This window comes from Larimichthys crocea, chromosome XXIII (genome assembly GCF_000972845.2).
Source record: "Larimichthys crocea isolate SSNF chromosome XXIII, L_crocea_2.0, whole genome shotgun sequence".
Classification (NCBI taxonomy): domain Eukaryota; kingdom Metazoa; phylum Chordata; class Actinopteri; family Sciaenidae; genus Larimichthys; species Larimichthys crocea.
The window spans coordinates 7,112,025-7,131,307 of record NC_040033.1 but is presented as its reverse complement, the minus strand read 5'-3'; the positions used below and the strand labels follow the sequence as shown (position 1 = coordinate 7,131,307).

The 19,283-nt window shown below is 44.0% G+C and overlaps 1 protein-coding gene across 2 annotated transcripts in view; it reads right to left on the bottom strand.

The window, feature by feature from the left end:
• fam49bb (family with sequence similarity 49 member Bb) overlaps nucleotides 1–19,283 on the bottom strand; it is a 33,373-nt gene that overhangs the window by 13,498 nt on the left and 592 nt on the right. The window contains exons 1-2 of one of the 2 annotated variants that reach the window (XM_027274211.1): nucleotides 18,275–18,507; nucleotides 8,540–8,627 (exon numbers count right to left, since the gene is read on the bottom strand). The gene's annotated coding sequence lies outside the window, so the exon portion shown is untranslated. Of the gene's footprint in view, nucleotides 1–8,539; nucleotides 8,628–18,274; nucleotides 18,508–19,283 lie in introns of those variants that run through there. The other variant, XM_019271674.2, reaches the window with a different exon arrangement.

Sequence of the window (19,283 nt, the reverse complement as noted above, 5' to 3'; positions counted from 1 at the left end):
CCCACCGCTCATAGGCACCAGAGTTCCCCTAACCCCTCATGTCTGTTTCCTGCGCCCAGGCTCTCCACAAACCAGATGTCAAACCAAAAATATAAAACTCCGTTTGACTTTTTCTGCTTTGTTAAGTTTCTTCCCAGCAACCCGCAAGCGTTTACATGCCGTATGCAAACTAATCCATGACACGAGCCTCCGCGGGGAAATTTAAATATAATCTACGTTCACGTCGACACACGAAGGAGGCGGTTTGTTGTTTGCGCCGCTTAAATGGAAGCGTCCAATTAAAGTTTTATAAATGAAAGTCGTCATGCAGAATCTTAAAATGACTCGTTTACGTTTGTTAAGTTCGTCGTTTGTGTGAATTAGAGCTGAAACCCACTTTATCATCTCTGCACAAGCACATCAATATTTAACATGCCTTAGTGATGCACATGTGGTGACAGTAACAGATATTTACTGCAACAGCACAGTCTATATAATATCAGAAACAATCTGAGTCACGATGCACAACGACTGCAACTAATTATCAAATTATGATCAGCAACAACTGGATTTTTATTTTCTGGTTCCTGCTCCTCAAATGTGAGAATTTGATGCTTTTCTTTGAGAATAAAATTAGTAATATTTTTGGATCTTGGACTTTTTATTGGCTAAAACAAAGAACTTGAAGACAACTTCGTGCAATTTATGATGAAACTTCATTCATCCATTATGATCTACTCTCAAAAAGTTTTCAAGGTAGGAAAACAACAGGATTGAAGATTGTATATTTTTCTAAAGTTACTCTCTGTAATGCTGGAAATTCCTGGAGAGAACATGCAAACTCGACACAGAAATGCCTCAGCCGAGGTTCGAACCAGGAACCTTCTTGCTGTGGCGCAACAGCACCTCTTAATAAATCCATCGATTATCAAAAGAAGACACGATCCTGCACCAAAAGCAGAACCTGCACCACTTTAATAACTTTGACTAACAAACCTTCAGCACACTGTGTCAAACCTTCACACGTCTGTCACTGGTTTCTGCTTCTCAAGTGTTTTCTCAAGAATTTGAATTTGTCAGGTGTGAGAATAAAATGAACGAATGAGTTCTACTGTCAGATACTGAACTGACTGTTGACTCAAACGAGGAATCTGAAGAGATCTGTGTTCATGGTGGTCGTGTAATTGGAAGTGGCCGCGCTGTGTCACTGAACTTTATGCCGCTGCTGTAAATGAGACTTTAAACGTTTAAAAGAAGAGGAGGAGTGTCGGCTATACTGTGACTTTACGGTCATACCGTCCCTGCTGAGGCAGACATTCCTGTGACGCACGCATAGCGTTTAAGTATAGTCAACGTACACCTCAGCTGTGACTTGTGCAATGTGAGGCGACGGCCTCGTGGAGCCCTCTCGCTCCTAGAAAGCACACAGCCGATGTTTCTCAGAAGTAAAGGTCAACAGACATATGACAAGTCAGAGATCTGTGACAGGTTGCAGAGACGAACAATGACAGGCTCCATCAGCGGAGACAGATTTAACACTCGGTGACAGAGCGGAGTCAGATGAGATGTGCTCGGAGAGGTCGACGCGGAACAATGACGGAGTTTAACTCCGGTGAGCAGATGTCAGCCAAGACGAGTGACAAGTGAAGAGCCAGAGTGAAGTGAGTGAGGCGGTGGTGACGGGGGGAATCGTGCCAAACACAGGTAATGCTAAGAGACAGGGAAGGTGCTGCGACAGAGCAAAGCACACACTCAGCAGTCACGAGTGGAGGTGGTTTTAAAATGCATGAGATGCAGCAGGAGGTGAGGCGGGGTAGGCATGTGTTCATGCATCTCGAGGAGCCTGCAGCGGGTCATGTCCTGACTTCAACAGAGAAAATATTATTGATGAATGGACAGTTTTCACATGACTGCTGAGCTCGAGTACACACAGATTTCATGAAGCGATCCTGCCTGTAACCAGGTACTCCATCTATTAATAGACATTAGCGTCAAAAGGAGGGAGCAGCGCCGGTTTACTGTGTCAGAACACACAGAGAGAAACAAACTAAACCAGCAGCAGCTATTTTGATGATTGATGTCTGGATTCAGCTCCTTGGATGTGAAGATTTGCTGGTTTTCTTCATCTTTTCTGGCTCTGAACGTCTTTTAAACAGTTAAAGAGGTCACCTTGGACTTAAAGACTAACTGATGAACTGAAACTTAAAATAACTGGTGGTTTTTAATGTGGCCATTTTACTTTTGTTTTTCATATTCACACTTTTATTGACTCCAAAAATTCTAACCTGTGAGTCACTCCTCGACCACCTGCATAGACCCACCTGCCTTGTCCAGCCTCGTCTTATTACCTTCCTCTAATCTGACCTGAATGTCCGACTGTGCCAGCGCCGGCACCTCGCTGGCTGTCGGAAAGCAGCACCTGATCCGGCCTCAGAAGGGATGAGAGCTGTCACCGACTTTGCCCTCTCTGGATGATGTGGGCACTGCCCGTCATCTCCTTGGCCTCCTCTGGTGCTCTGCTGCCACCTTTGAGCCGCGCGCAGACCCGAGCAGGGCCGAGGCTGGGTCGGGCCGGGTCGGGCCGGGGTTGTCAAAGCTGCCGGGGAGAGGGGCTTGCGGTGCTTTGACGTGGGCGCTGGCAGCCTTGTAGGCTGCGGCGCTGCTCCCTTGTGCGGCTTGAAATTAGGTCATTTTAAGGACAGGGATTTGTGTGGCTGCTTTTCAAAGCCCGACAGAAAAAGCTTTTTATGTCTTCAACTCAAATTTAACATTTAACATGAATTTAAAAAGCAAAACTGAACTTTGCAGCTCATATGGATGACCTTTATAAATAAAAGATAACATTTAAAACAACGTGTGTGGCTGTGAGTAAGTGGTTGCCTAGTGATAGTGTAGTAACAGAGAAGATGAGGTGCTGGCTGAGCGCACACAGATACTGTATCAGAGGGAGATTGAGGAATTAAAGCCCCCTCCCTCGGTGGGTGTAGTAGTAACCAGGAGTGCTGGCATGTCCTGGACACCACGGATAGCCCGACAACAGCCTTGTTGTTGTTTTGAACCCCCCCACTGAGCCATCGCGTGCTCGTAGCGAGGCGAGGAAGGGAGGCAGGGAGGGAGGAAGGGCGGGTTGGTTGCTCCTAAGGCCGGGGGCAGAATCTGACAAGCAGGAGCCCGCGCAGCTCTCCTATTGGCTGAGCCGATCTACCCAACAGCTCGCTGTATCCATGGAGTCAAAAAAAAATTTGTGCCATTGAAAACATTGCAGCAGCCAATCAGAGGCGAGCTCCGGGTGAGCAGCGAGTACAGTAGTAGTAGGACTTGAAAGCACATGAATATATTAATACAGATGAGGTAATGCGCCAAAAACAGCGGATTAGCTGAGGAGTGAGGAGACGATGGAGAAATATTATAATTCCCATCCTGAGTATTTTGTGATTTAATGAGAATTTATTTCTGTGCAGCTCAGCAGATTTATATTTCAGGTCGTTTATGATAAATTTGACCCGATTATTACATTAAAATGGAAATAAATCAATAAATGAATCAATCCTCGCTAAAATCAGCATCCTGAATATTTGCAGATGCTGCAGAGAGGCTGATGCTTATTTTGGTAAAAAAGACACCAAATCGGTGCCACGCCCATGCAGCAGCCTGACCTCTGGATGGCACTGCCTTTTAAAAAGACGTCTCCCCGGCTCCGTGCCTCCCCTTTAATAAGCTCGGCGAGGAGCTGAAACCGAGCACTGTGGCAGCGTCCTACAAAAACAGCTCGAGGGGGCTGACGGCTAGCTAATGTAAGGGAGGGATAGTGCTGACATTCCACTACTCGGCTGCAGCATGAGGATCCACGTGCCCCGCTGCTTTACTATGGAGGAAAAACAACGCCCTCCCTCCTCCTTCTCCATCACCCCTCCCCAACCCGAGTGTCACATGGGCTCCGCCGTGGAGAGAGCGGGCTGAGAGCTCGGCTGCCTGAGGGGGGGATGGATGTGGAGAGCCTGAGATTAAGTGGGTCTAGAGCAGGGAGGAAAATGCATATCTCATGTTTATCTTTATGCAACATTTAAATAAGAAACATAAACATGGTAGGTGAAGGGTGTGTGCGGCGTGTTGTTGCGTGTGTGAGGAAGGGGAGGGGATTGTGGAGCGTCACACTGCAGCAGAGGCGGGCAGAGCTAGGCAGCTTTAAACTTGACCTAGATTCCCCGGGTGACACGCCACATCGCATTAGCCCACTCGGCCAGACCTGGACCCGCCGGAGCTCGCTGACACTGGCCCGACTCGACAGGCAGAAAATGGGGGAGCACTTCCCCGAATGGGGGTTGGCATGCATCCCCTCCACCTCCACCTCCTCCTCCTCCTCTTCCCACCTTCCTCCTCTTCAGCCAGGTCCATCTTCCTGCCAATCCTAACCAGCTGACTAAAAATGGCTCAAGGGGCACATGGTGATGAGGAGAAAATAAAGCGGGGGGGAAGGGGTGCCGTTTGTTTGTTTACGGGGGTGAACTCGATTACCTCAAAGCCACGCCTCTGTATTGTGGCGCCCGTGTAAACATCAGCTTAATGCCCCCCTCACCCAGATTCGAGCAAATCAAAACAAACCTCACAGGAAGAGTGAATCATTACAACCGACGGCGATACTTGGGGTGACATCCAGTATCAGCGGTCTCGTCTTACGGGCGGCTAAAAATATCATATCCCCTCCCTAAAAACAAGTGACAGCGGCCGCGATGAACCCTGATCAGCATGGATGGAGATGAACTGTAGTTTGTCCAGAGGAGCAGATCAGAGGTGGGGATGAAAGTGGCAGCTAAAGCCGCTCTCTCTCTTTGGACAGCACCTGATGAAAGTTGGAAACCATGGCAACAGGCACATACACAAGAGTCAGCTAAAAACGCTGGCTCCATTGAAATGGAGCTCTGTGAAGAGGCTCTTCAGTACGGCGCTTTACAGCGCAGAGACGCTGACAGCCTGCGAGTGATGTTAGTTTGACTTCCACGACGACACGACGGGGGCCCGTGTGATCGCAGAGTGAAGACTCCGCTCCTCATCGTCAAAGATAAAGCTCTGGTGACAGATACAGAGAGAGTCCATGATGTCTGTGTGAACATCTGCCCTCCCCACCCTGCCCTTGAGAGTCCTTCCTTGGATGTGTTAAGAAATCAGCTTATTAACTCACTGCACCTCCTCGAGGGCAGCTGCCTCCTAAAACTCATTCAAACACAGATCTGCTGCTACAAAACAGCCTCCAACCATCATTACTCGCCTGGCCTTCTGACTCACTAATGTCACAGCGTCTTTACATCTCACACACACTCCTGAGCATTCGGGCATAACGCCTTACATAAGCAGCCCGGCTTTAAATTGAAGAAACACAGCAGAGCATCACCTAAAATACATTTTCCTGCACAGTGTTTCCATAACAGGATTTTGGGTGGGGCACAGAGGAGGTTTTTGGAGGGATGATGATGAGTGTCAGATTGAAGAGTACGAGCGGTTTCATTCAGTAAGAGAGGAGCGCCATCTGGAGGATGAAAACAGTCACGCACACGAGGAGTGAACAGACGGGAAGACCACTCCCAAACCTTTTTTCACCAGCACGTCGGCTTCAGGAGGGCTGAAATTTACAAGTGACAAGTGAGGGCGGTCACGGTGAAACATCTTTTAAAGAAATCTTGTAAAGAAAACGAGTTTTTAACTTGAAGAAACATCCTGAGGCGAGAAGCGTGATGTGAGAGCACCATCCAGTGTTCACATGCAGCCGTTTCAGGCGCTCATTCATTCACTAAAACAGATTAAAAATGGCATTTCTGCAGACTAGTTTCACGCTGATCCGCCTGACGCTGAGGCTTCCTGACACGTCCGTCATCTGCGGAGGAATTACGGACCAGCTCCTCGAGGGAGCCTGGAACAGGAAGTTACACAGTGTCAGCCCTCCAGCTGCATAAATAATAGATAACCAAGGAGAAGCTGGGAGCTTTTAGCTGACATAACAAGGCACTCTACATATTACACCCACTCAGACGTATCATCTCGAATGACCTGCTAGGCGGGCGGGGTTGAGCGGGGCCGCAGCGTCTACCATATGCTGAGTCAAGAAGGAAACAACTCACATGTCTCTGTGGATAAAAACACTTCTTTTAGCCTTTTCTCCCACGGATGAGGCGATTAAATAGGTTGAACGTGTACTTTTTGTTGTCACACCTGCTGTTGGTTTATCTCTATATATATATATTTTCTGTGCACCATCCATCATCCACACAGGTATAACTGTACGAAGCTGCACCAGCTGGGGGCAGTATTCACCCAGTTATGATCATAGCAACAGCAGAGCCAAGAAAAGCTTCACCTCAGGCTACTACCACACCTCCCCCTGGCTTAGCGAGGCCTAATCCACGCTGTATATATTCACACAAAACTCCTGCCTGCCGCATTAACTCGGCTCCGTTCTCCATTTATAATGCAACACGTCTACCGCCACGGGGTTGTGTACTGCATGCTAACTAAAATAGCTCACCATTCAGGGCTATTTTAGTGAATGGAGTTTTACTGGGGCACCGTGGCAGCTCGTCATTAGCCTGCACAGGTCTCTCTCTCTCTCTCTCTCTCGTGGGGATACACTGACTTAGTGATCCTATGTATGAACCACCTGAGGCTTAGCTGTCAAAACGACACTGGTGCATTCCAGCACGGCGGCTGAGCCAATCGAGCGATGGCCGTGTCTCATGGTAACAATCTCCAAGGAGACACGGGAGGAAAATATACAACATGGGATGGGCAGGCGTGCAAACAGAAGAGAAACGATGAGGTGAGGTGAAAGACGACCTGCCAGCCAAAAAAAAAAAAAGTGGTTCCTTTTTACAGTGAAGAGAAAAAAGGAAGTCTGCGCTCAAAATACAGATTAATGCCAACACCACAAAGTAACTGATTATTAAATTAAACACATCAAACATGAAGAATCACATCAGGGCTGCAGACGCCGGGCAGTGACCTGCGACCTGTGGTTACACAAACACTAAACAGGAAGCTGCGAGCACCTACATTACTCATCTCCTTTTTATGGCCCACAATGCACTTCATTTCCCGAGCCATCATTACAGATACACCCACAGCACGGCACATTAAGGCTATAATGGGCATAGGTGCACCACAGACGGGCTTACGTAATGACACGTCTACTGTATCGGTGCAGTACATATAAAACCAACATTTAGATCACGTTCAAAGCTCAATGAGATAAAACGATGACACGGGCGAGTGGATCTGAGCGAGTGTGAAGCCAGAGGCTAAAATCCTGAAGCTGGCAGGACTTTTACAGTTTTTACAGAGAGGACAGTTTCTCCTTTGTTATTTTTCTGTGTTGCATTCAGAGTGTAGGAGTTTAAAGAGACGCAGGAGGGACGGTTTTCATGCTGCACCAGCTGGGGCACAGCGTCCATAGAGAGCGATGTAATGGCACATTCAAACTGAAGCTCCACAGTGTCCTACTTGATCTCCTTTCTGAGTGCAAGTCATGCAATGTGCAACTTTTATTGGACATTCAAATCAAGATTTAAAGTAACTGAGGCGACAGTTATATAAATTTTCCTTCTACCTATCCCAATCCATGTTAGCGTGTAAATAACCACCAGTGGAAACAAAAAACACACACGGTAACTGACTCAGCAGCCGTTTGGAGAAATGTCTCCGTTCATTCAAAGTCTGTCGTGACCTAAATAGGTTTGAAACAATGGGAGAAACACAGGCACACAAACAAGCTCTGACACACAGTCTCACCAACACTGAGGTCAATTCAAATTTGGATCAGATATGAGTTATGTGTGCATGAATAGATATAAATAGGAGTGTAAACAAATAGAAGCAGATATGTAGATGGTAATCTGGAGCACAGGATGAAACGCATACAGTGTGAAAACTTCCTGAAGGTCAAACTTTGCATTGATGAGCATAATGCAGACACAGTTTATGGACTCTGAGGGGGAAGTGGTGTTTAAACAACACGCCGATATGTACACCGAAGAATAATATCTCATCGAGAGAGACAGAGTCAGAGTCCATTCGGACAGGATCAGGCACTGCATTCATTTGAGTGGGGCAGTTTTGGCTGTGTGTGTTTTCTGTGTTCTGACTTTGTTTATTTCTTGTTCCCAGCTGCTAAATCTGTGTCAGACTGGCAATTTATGCTGCATAATAGTGACACGAAGAGTGACATAGACGGTGAATGAGAGTGAGGGAGCGTCCGTTTCGATAAAGTCGGTTAATCTGCGAAATAAAAAGGTTATTTCCTGATTGTTTCACGGCGGTTACATTCAACATGAACAGACACACCCACCCACACACCTACACACTGCCACTGTAGCGACCCGCCCGATTCTGCCTCATCAGTTGTTCATTATAGTAGATAAAGTATCTTGAGGTTTTGGATTGTTGAATCGGTTGACAAACTAATCTACAACATACTTGATAATTAAAATAATCTTTAGTCGCAGCTTTAAACCAACTCCTGAAACCAGGTTTTTCCATGTTTACATGTCTTACTCTGTATGTGTGTAGGACTTACCAGCAGTGGAGCTGTGTGACTGTCAGGAGCAGGGACGCCCGGCCTGGCAGGTGGCCCCGGGTCACAGTCCTCGAGCAGAGGTCAGCCTCTGAAACACAAGCGTCAGCAAATGATGTATAACAATCTTTCCTTTTAAAAAACACAACATGTAATAAAAATGTAAGTTTCCTCATTTCTCTGTCTCTTATCACACCTACTTACAAAAGCCACCTCACAGTAAAGTTCCCTTTTAAAACGAGGTAATAACACCAAATTCACACAAAAAGGGAACATCGCCAGCGAAGCTGCTGATAACATGTAACGCATGCAATAACAGGGTGGTTCAATTGTCTCATCTTCCTTGTGAAATATGAGCTAATTGCAGAGTGTTTATAAAAACATGGAACAAATAGACCTGTGTGAAAAAAACACACCACTTCCTATTGTGCAACACTTCCTCTGATTCACTTCAAGGCTCCCTGCTACCTCATGCAAAGGCTCTACGACACAATTAACCCGACGAGTTCACGTCTGCGTGCAGTGGGGGTTTAAGGTATTTAAAAAAGGCAAACACACACACGTAGTTTCTGCTCAAAGTAAGACAACAGTCTCCTCAGTTTTAAAGAGTACAAGCGACTGAGACTGAGAGTACAAGCTCAGTAGACTGTGAGGCCATTAGGTCCGAGGCAGTCCTCTCTACGCCGGCCTGCATACAAATGCACGGCGGTAGCGGCGAATGTTGGTCATGCATGAATGTGATCAGACTTCAAACACTGAAACTTCAAAACCCACAAGAGTGTGAGAGCTGTGGGAGAAGAGACACGGACGAAGTGAGACACGGTGAAAATGGCAAAGGACAGGAATAAAAAACGAGAAGTGGAGAATAAAAGAAACATCGTTGTGAACCTGAACAATGACGGAGCAGCGGTCTGTGTTCTTATCCCTGCTTCTGACAGAAGTTTTCCTTCACGCAAACAGACCTAATCCAATAGAGCTGACATGTCACAGGAGACATGGGTGACATCTGTGGCAGCAGGGCATCATGGGAGTCAGCTATGCATCATGCCTACAGCTGGGGGCCACGACATAAGGCCAAATCATCCCCTGAATAAGCACATGAGGTCAGAGGGGTCACAGTACAGTATGTGAAGCTGTGGTTCGTATCTGAGGTTTGTTTCTCTGTCAACTCAAAGATTACTCATGATGTGGACACACTGAAAAAGGTTGTAAGGTTATTAAAAAATACTACTCAACACGTACTGCGGGAGTATCATGACAGAAATGTTACGGAGGATAAAAACACATAATCTTCATTATTTTTATTAATTTACATAAATAATATTCAGTTAATTTCAAAACATCTATCGACTTTATTAAAGAATATTTTCATTGTACTCTGACAGAGCTGGATACATCGCGGTAATGACAACTTCAACAGAAAATACAACCATGTTTGTGCAAGGTGCAAACACTATTAACTTTGCTGTTATAATTTGTTATATTACTAAATTACATGATTTATATTTTAAATCATTACTGCCAATGGTATTTTAATGGTCTCATGAGGATGACACGGTAAATACTGGGACTAATTATTTCAAAATCGAACTTTGAAAAATTTGTTAAACAGTTAACTTGCTGCAAATTAAACAGAGACCAACTGAAACAACGTCAAAACTGAGCAACTTTAAGTTCTAACTCAGGCGTCAGTGTGGGTGGCTACACACCTTAGACCCAATAAATTAACAATTAGTAGTTTAGTAGTCTAGTTAATCATCAGACTAGTATTCCTGGTGTCAACTAGTAAGGGTATGGATCACATCCCTAATGCTAACATGAGACACATAGCAAGAGTCAGTATGTAAGTATATGAACTGAGCTATTTTGATCAGTTATGGCAAAATACAGTCTACTGTGTGTACCCAGACTCGTAACGGTCAAACAATTGAGACACTACATGGCAGACAGGGAAGGAATACCTGCACTGTGGAAATAGCGGCAGAGGAAGCAGCTGGAGATGAAGTGGTTGCGATGAATACTGAAATATACAAATATCAGCTGTGCATTTGTTTTATATTTGCATTCTGGCGAGTGTTGACAGTTATTCTCCACTTGTAATTCGGCGAGAAAAAGCTCAACGCCGAAGTTTGTCATTTCCATTAAAGTTCACAATGACCACACTCCAATTGAGACACTACCTGCTGAAAATAAGGTACTATGCCAAAAAGTAGACAGAGTGAGCAGCTTTAGTTTAGGATGGAGAAACTGAAAGAAGACTCACTAAAGTTTTTACATTTCTTCCTGAGGGGAGCATAAATAACTGTACAAAGTTTCACTCCAGTTCATCCAACCAACCAACCAACCAACCAACCAACCAACCAACGCTGCTGTGCTGGCAGTGTCTACCTGAGCCCTCCGTCTTTATAACTTTCCATCTGCTATAAATGTTTAATTATTAACAAGCCTGTGGTCCATGACAAACATCAGATCTGTGCTATGCAAACCATTATTACACTCATCAGATTTGCGGCTTGTGCTGTACATAAGAATACACCTAACTGCTGCCGTGGGAAACATGATGAGATCATACTGTAGACTGTAGATTGTGTGTGTTTATATGTGTGTGTTTATATGTGTGTGTTTATATGTGTGTGTGTGTGCCCATCCCCTCAAGTAACAATTAAACTGAGGGGGGAAAACTACAGCCCGGTTAACCAGCGTCACTGTGGGGGTTCAGTGTTTTGTGTTTCAATCAGCTTGGAGGCATCAACTCGTCACGTGAGGAGCTGTTTATAATAACAAAAACATGAAAGAAGAAGTCATTTAAATAAGTCATGGGAGGAGATGAGTCACAGCAAGTTAAAGTTTGAGAAAGCTGAATTTCAGCACCCACAGCATGGTTATGTTTGCCGGCATAACTGCTCTGATTTTCTTTAATTCCCACTGGATCAGAGGCAATAAGACAAACTGTAGTTTTCCTCCAATATAACCGCTCACTTCCTGCTGTTTCAAAGGCGTATTTCCTTGTTTTGATTTGTCACTTCCAGGGAAGTGTACAGTAGCTACATACCAGAGCTGGATTTGAAAGTTTCTGTGTACAAGAGCTGTTTTATGAGTCTGCAGCGTCAACAATGACACTATCAAGAGATCTGCGCTCTCACGTCTTCAGCTCGTAGCAGCAATAAGTCAACGTACCGAGGACGCTTCTCTTTGGTTTTTATTTATTGCGCCACATGAAGGAGTCAGTCAATGTGAGCCGACATGTGTGGTCCTGCTGTAAACTGTGTGAGCCCACAGACGACAAAACATCTGACTCAACATGACAACAGAGCGATGAAGTCAAGTCAATACAATCTATATGTGGAGTATCTCCATAACATACAGCCAGCATATCTAGTTTATCCCAAGTGGAAACCTCTGTGGACCAATGTGGAAGTGCCAAAAATGTCGTTCAGGCTGGCTCCATAAGTCCCCATGTCCAAATATCAAACTTCACAGCAGAAATAAACATGTTTACAGCCTGGAACAAAAAACAGTTTTGGTCTCTGTAGCTAATTTCTACGTTCATGACAAATGTACTGAGTCTGAATTTCTATATAACTCACCTGTTCAAATTATATTAAGGCTTAAAGTTATGCAGAATTAACAGCGTGGACGCTTTGACTAACAGGTGGTTGGTGTCACAGATGGCTTGTTTGAGCAACCAGGCGTCATTCAGCCCGCTTCAGGTACACTGATGATCCACGTCTTTGCGGATTTTTAGATTAGAGGTAGGACTACAAACATGGCGGCGGTCAGAACTTCACAGCGTCTCTTCAGAAACCCGTGGGTGACGTCACAGACACGCCATCCATTCTTTAAACTGTCAGCGGTTTAAAGGAGGTGGACACTGAAGCCATATTCTTTGTCAAATCTGAACATTATAACCATCATGAAGCATCTGAGTGTAACGTTCAGGAGACCATTAAAACATCAACATTACTGCAGCTCACTGAGGATTTCATTTTGTTCTTACTGCAGGCTATACAAGCTGGAGGCTTATGTCTAACACACCTACCAAGTGACACAGGGGGAAAAAAAACCCCAAAAAACCCTCAACACCACTGAATAAAACTTCGATTAACGCTCAAGTTGCCATGACAACTTGTATTCCCCTTTTCCCAACTGGTGAGATCGAGAGAAGAGGACTGAGGAGGGATATCGACTGTGAAGCCCGCAGAGCGCAGCAGAGCCTCGGTGGAAAAATCATTTCATTAAGAAAACCTCCACAGATCACTTACACGGGCTGGAAATCCTCGAGCCGAAATGTCAACGCTAATGTCTCGTCCAGGGCTCGTTCATCTCAGCTGGATTCAAAAATGGTTTACACCATGCCAGGCAATTAAAATCAATCATGCAGCCAGACTCTGGCACACGGGTTTGTCATCGGCATTACAGCTATTTTTAAACCCTGTAAGACGTGGCTTTGAATCAGCTGTGGGAGATATGATGTTTATCATTGTCACCTATTTACTTTAACATGTTGGCACGCCGATGCTTGCTCATTAGAAAGAGCCTAGGCTGATGGAAGCTTCACAATTCATCTGAATCCAGAGGATCAAATAGTTTTGACCCAATGAAAAACGGGAACATGAATGTCTGTCACCAAATTTCACCCAAAACCACAAATGTGAATCTCACAGTGGCGCCACAACAGCAAAAGTCAATGTTTGAACCAACAGTTGTTAAGATATCAGTCGCAACCAAGTGGAAACTTCTCCATAAGTCCCCATGTTAAAACTTCACAGCAGAAATAAACATGTTTACAGCCTGGTACAAAAAACTGTTTTGGTCTTTAAAGCTAATTTCCCCGTTCATGACAACTGTACTGAGTCTGAATTTTTATACAACTCACCTGTTATTTATTATATTGGCAGTAATGGAAACAATATTCATTATTTCATTTCCTCTTGAAATGAACCCTCTAGATCTATCTGCCAACCAGAGTTTTTCCTACATGGTTGGAAGGAGAGGGTGAGGTGTGGGAGAGTATTCATTTGGTTACATCCTTCATTAAATCCCACACACTGGACCTTTAAAGTTATGCATAATTAACAGTGTGGCTGCTTTGACTGACAGGTGGATGCCCTTATGGATGCCACCTAGGCGTCACGATGGTGTGACGATGATCCACTTCTTTGTCGATTTTTAGATTAGCCAAGAGGCAGCAGAGGCAGGGCTGCCAAGTTGGCGAACACAGTCCAATCCGGACCACCACAGTCTGAGCGTCTTAACCCGTTTGTGACGTCATGGATACGACGTCCATTCTTTATACTGTCTGTGGTCTGGAACAAAGTGGACCAACTCTTGGCAAAAAAAGCAGAATCCACCGATATTACAGAGTGAAATTAATCTTTAAATTCAGAATAAACAGGCTACTGATGGCTCATTTATTTGGAAAAATTGGCACTATATTCTGCATGTTAAAGTGCACATATCTTCTTCTTCTTCAAACATAACATATCACTGTGATAACTATTACAACAGAGCTATTAAAAAAGGCCTATGAGACATTCTGTGAACACATTTATCAAAAAGCTGATTTGATTCATGCACAGGCATTTGGGGTAAAAAAGTAGGACAGGTTTATTTAACACTATGTGAGGATGAAGGATTGGTGCGGGGGCAGCACGGCAACAGTTTCATGCAAAAAAAAAAGAAAACTGAATTTCTTGCATGCTGATCTGCCATCTGTGGCAACTCCCCTGCTCTGTGTGTCCACTGACATGTGGGCGGCCACATGAGAATCTCATGCCTGCCTGTAAAATAACCACCACAACCACCGGGGTAGAAAGATGTGGTTTTTTTATTCTGATACGATCAGGTCGTTTGGTTTTAATATTTGCTTTGCTGGTTTGAGTGTGGGTCAAAAGGAGAGAAGCTCGGTCTCCTCTGCAGATTTATTCAAACCTGAGCCTGGAGGTGTTTTCTGTGTGAAAGGTGTGGGGGTAGGGGAACACAAAGTGACGGCTTTTTTTCCCCTACTGAGTGGGCCACGTTATTTATAGCCTTAATGTTGAGAGATTCAATACAAAAGTCCACTTTGCTGTGAAGATGCTGCAGCTGAGAACAAATAAAAGCATCCTGTCCTTTATATGGACACATATAATACTGCTCTCTCTTCTCATTATGTGCAGGCTCACGGCTTCAGATAAGCCCACATCACAGAGCGGATGTGAGAAAGTTGAGAGGAATGCACAAGTCTACCGACAGATCAGAAACTGGCACACATACTGACTCATGCACATCAGAGGCACACATCAAAAAGTACATCACCCAGCCGCTGCCAAGGGCTACAAACACAAACCACCACGGCTCCAGACCATCTCCCTCTCCCTTCACAGCAAAAAACAGTCTTAATCAACAAGCTATGAAATAAAGCCTGATGCTTCCTCATATGCAGACTCAATAAACCAGGTGCAGCTTTAACTAGCTTAGAATCAAGGCATTGTTTGCCCTTTAATAATTCAGCCAGCTTGCTCAGAGAAGGGGGGGGTACAGTCAGTCTTTCCTACTCAGCCAGTCAAGTATGTCATCATTTCAGCTATGATCTACTTATGGACAAGAGCAGACATGCAGTAGCGATGGAAGACGAAGAGTTATGTGCCACTCAAATGGCACAACACAAAAAAAAAAAAGTACTGCAAGTATATTTTATTTCAAAACAACAAGAGGAAGTCTGGTTAAATGATGCTGCAGCCACAATCTCTCCCGGATTAAGCCGTGTCATGATAATGGTGTTAGAGCAGAATGCTGAACAGGCCGAATCACTTAGAGGAAGTTAATCCAGATAACTGAACAAACAGCATTATGCCATAGACGGGGATCAATACAGCTCCACTCTGCATGAGGCCAAGACAGCAGCACCTGACCCTGCATGCAGCCTGGAGTACGTCGAACACAGTGCAGGGTAAACACTGGCAATATGATGCAAACGGTAAGAGATGGGGGACTGTGTCAGAGAGGAGTTTCTGAAGCTGCTGTGGATTGCAATACATTTCACAAGCGCTCATGTCATTGTGTCCACCCACCACAAAACCCACAAAAACAACCTGCATGAGCGCTAACTACAAAGTGGTGAAACCTTAAACCAAAGCTGAAATCGTAAATTCTCACTCGAGACGCAGCTGATGTTCAGATAAAACAAAATATTAAAGTGTTTTGTGGCCGTGTTGTGAATAAACATGTCACAACATAGACGTGTTACAACAATGGCTCAGAGACGTTTCAGTGTGAGCGCTTCCCGAGCGCACCTCATACCGAGAATAACTGTTGTAACCCAACCTGCAGCCGGCAGCTCAGTGACACCGGGCGTGTTCACGGGGGGAGTGGGTTGCAAAGCGGGGTCTGGACCCTTTGGCGACTTTGTGGCATTCCAGTGAAGTCACTACAAAGTGTCTTAATGAGACAACGTCCAAACATTTATATTATAATCAGAAATTTATGGACTGTTGACATTTTGTTTTCTTTCTAGAAAACGTTTGTAAGTCTGTGACATGAAAACATCCGAGCAGCTCTGCCCTCGAGGACTCCTGGAACAAGGATTAATAATTCAAATTAACCACCATGACACTCGCTCTACCCTCGTGTTAGCGCCACAGCTACTGTATCTACAGTTGTCAGGAGTAGAAAATACATTTGCTGGAGGAAGTATGTGGAAAGTCCTTTCACATGGCCCTTCCTCGAGGAGTTAACAAGTTCAAAGAGGGTCAAAAGGAGATGAAAATATTGCTAAATTTATCTTCATTGTTAACACAGTGAGAGTTTATTTCGATCTTATCCTACACATGCATTGTTATGTAGGCACCCGTGATGCAAACACTGATGTAAAGCTAAATAACCTCATATAAACAAGAGAAACTAGAGAGTGAACTATCTAATAAATCCTTAATATCTAAGAAAGGTCATGCCTCTACCTGCGTTCGACTTGGATTTATGGGAGAATATGTTGTGCCAAACGAGACGTGTTCTCATTTCATGCTTGTTTCACAAGCAGAGGTTGTGAGAAAAAAGCCTCCAACCGGTTACTTCCTGAAGCCAGGAAACGCTCAACACCAGATTTCACTTTCTTGTCGCAAAAACTTACGTCTTTCCCTCCCCGCTCACTTTTGCAATCTTTGTAACTGCTGCAGCTTCTACGTACAACGCTAACAAAATAAGGAAGAATTTGCTTGAGACAACTCGTTTTGAACCCTCCATCTATTACCCCATCTGTCCACGCCACTGCAGAAAGAGTATGAGCAACAACAACAAGTTGTACCATGTCTCACAGTGCTACGACTGTGGCACCAATCATGGTGTTTGAGATCTACGCTGCCTCTCAGACAAAGAGTTGTGTCCTATTTAAAAAAAAAAAAACGGAAACCTTAACATAGGAAAGGTGATACTTCCTTTTTTTAAACAAACAGATATAAGGAAATTGCAAAAGAGGACAACTCAAACAACCTGAAGGCAGCAAAACTGAGTCTGACATGAAGAACTGAGACCTTTTTGCACCTCAGCAGTAAATTTTGTCAGTTTCCTGACACAAAAATAGTGCATCGAGGAGAGGTGTGCATCTCTGAAGGCCACCTTTTGAATTACACCTCTCAATGAATCATTTAAGAGTCTCCATAAACACGTCTAAACGAGGCTTTGTGTGGCAAAAAAACTGACCCAGTTTGATAAAAGTGAAGCCGTGAGACTTTTCTTTTTTGAACAAACGCTAACTCAGACGTTGCATCACGACCACAACAGGGTTGCACTTTCTGGACGTTTCACTTCCACTTTCAGGGCCGGTGAAGAGACACAGGGCGGGATGGCAATGACTTATACTTGCTACGTTTGAGTTGTGCAGACGACGGATGTAAAAACTAGAAAACTTTAATAACTGCACATCCTGTGGTGAGATATAACACTTTAAGCACAATTTCTAATCACGTTTACAACTTTATTCTACATTTTAAAGGTTTTTTATGCCATTACACTTTATAATAAGCATATAAATCCCAATTAGATTATTATTAATTAACTAATAGTACACAAAAAGACCTGCAACAACATTAAACAGGTGCTTGGATCTCCTGGTGGTACTTTTATACAAAGGTTTTGGAGTATTTTTTACATGATTTTACTTCAGTTAACACCTTAAGTACTTGCAGGACCACAGTTTGTAAGCCTGTATATAATAATCAAAGATAAACCAGCTCTAACTAGCTGTCAAATGTGTGCATTTCCTTTTAATGCAGCTTTAAATGATGCACCATTGACTTGCATGTAAAGGAGCAGTCTTTAATCCAAGTCATACGGTCAGTTTAGATTAGCTGGCTCTGTAACACAGCTGATACCCCTGGCATTAGTAATATATATGTAGGTCATGTAAACATGCAATGCCTGCTGTCCTGGACGAATAAAAAGGGGAAATGCAGCTAGCACTGTAGCCTACCTTTGACTAACCTCACCGCAAAAAAAAAAAGGAAGTTAACGGTGCATCGAGTATGTAACCTGGAAAAAAACACATAATATACACTATTTTAATTTGACATTAACTTAACAGTACGTGTGTTTGATTCCAGCCGGACACGTTTGTGATTCATCATTACATTTCTGCCAAAATTAAACACTTAAAACAAGCCAGGCTGTGAATGGCAACCGGTGGACGGCACAGGCGGTGAGTTGAGAAGACAGAAAAAGGTTAGATAAAGTGGGGAAAATATGTATATATTTAAATTTTCTTACCTTGGTGCTCGTTGAGAAACACGGGAGTCGACGTCTGGACACCACGCTAGAAAACCAGCAGCGGTCTGAGAGGAGAAGAAAAGCGATTTGCTGCTGCTGTTTCCGGGTTGGCTGTTGAGCGTCACCGTGGCCGTCAAACGGGAGGGGGAGCTCGGCCTGACCCACCTCTGATGCGCGCAGGGCGGAAGAGGGGGGCGAAGTTATGCACCTTCCCTCTCCGTACTGAAGACAGACCCACCCGGGCAGGCGAGCCGAGAGACCCGCTGATGTGTTTCAATGGTTAACCTGAACCGGATTACCACGACTGCCCTGTTAATATGTCTTATTTATAGCCGTTATGATATGTAACGGTACCAGCGTAGACCAGTTTGAACCGGTTGTCGAATAGTTATTCACTATATACAGTATTATATATACATATAAACCTTAAACAAACACTAGGCGGCGCTAATATGCTACCATAGATCATTTTACACAACTTTGTAACGTTAAATCATTATCAAATTTAATTTAATAACTTAAATTAGGAGTTATAGCCGTTATGATATGTAACGGTACCAGCGTAGACCAGTTTGAACCGGTTGTCCAACGGTTATTCACTATATACAGTATACATACATAAACTTAAACAAACACTAGGTGGCGCTAATAGGCTACCATGGATCATTTTACACAACTTTGTATCGTTAAATCAATTTTAATTTAATAACTTTATAGACTTATGATATTTATCGGTCCAGCATAGACCAGTTTGAACCGGTTGTCCAACGGTTATTCACATTAACAGTATATATCTATTATATAACATATAAACCTTAAACAAACACTAGCGGCGCTAATATGCTACCATAGATCATTTTACACAACTTGTTAACGTTAAATAAATTTAATTTAATACTTTATTAGGATTTATAGCCGTTATGGTATTTATCGGTCCAGCGTAGACCAGTTTGAACCGGTTGTCCAGAGGTTATTCACTATATATCTATTATATAACCTATAAAAATTA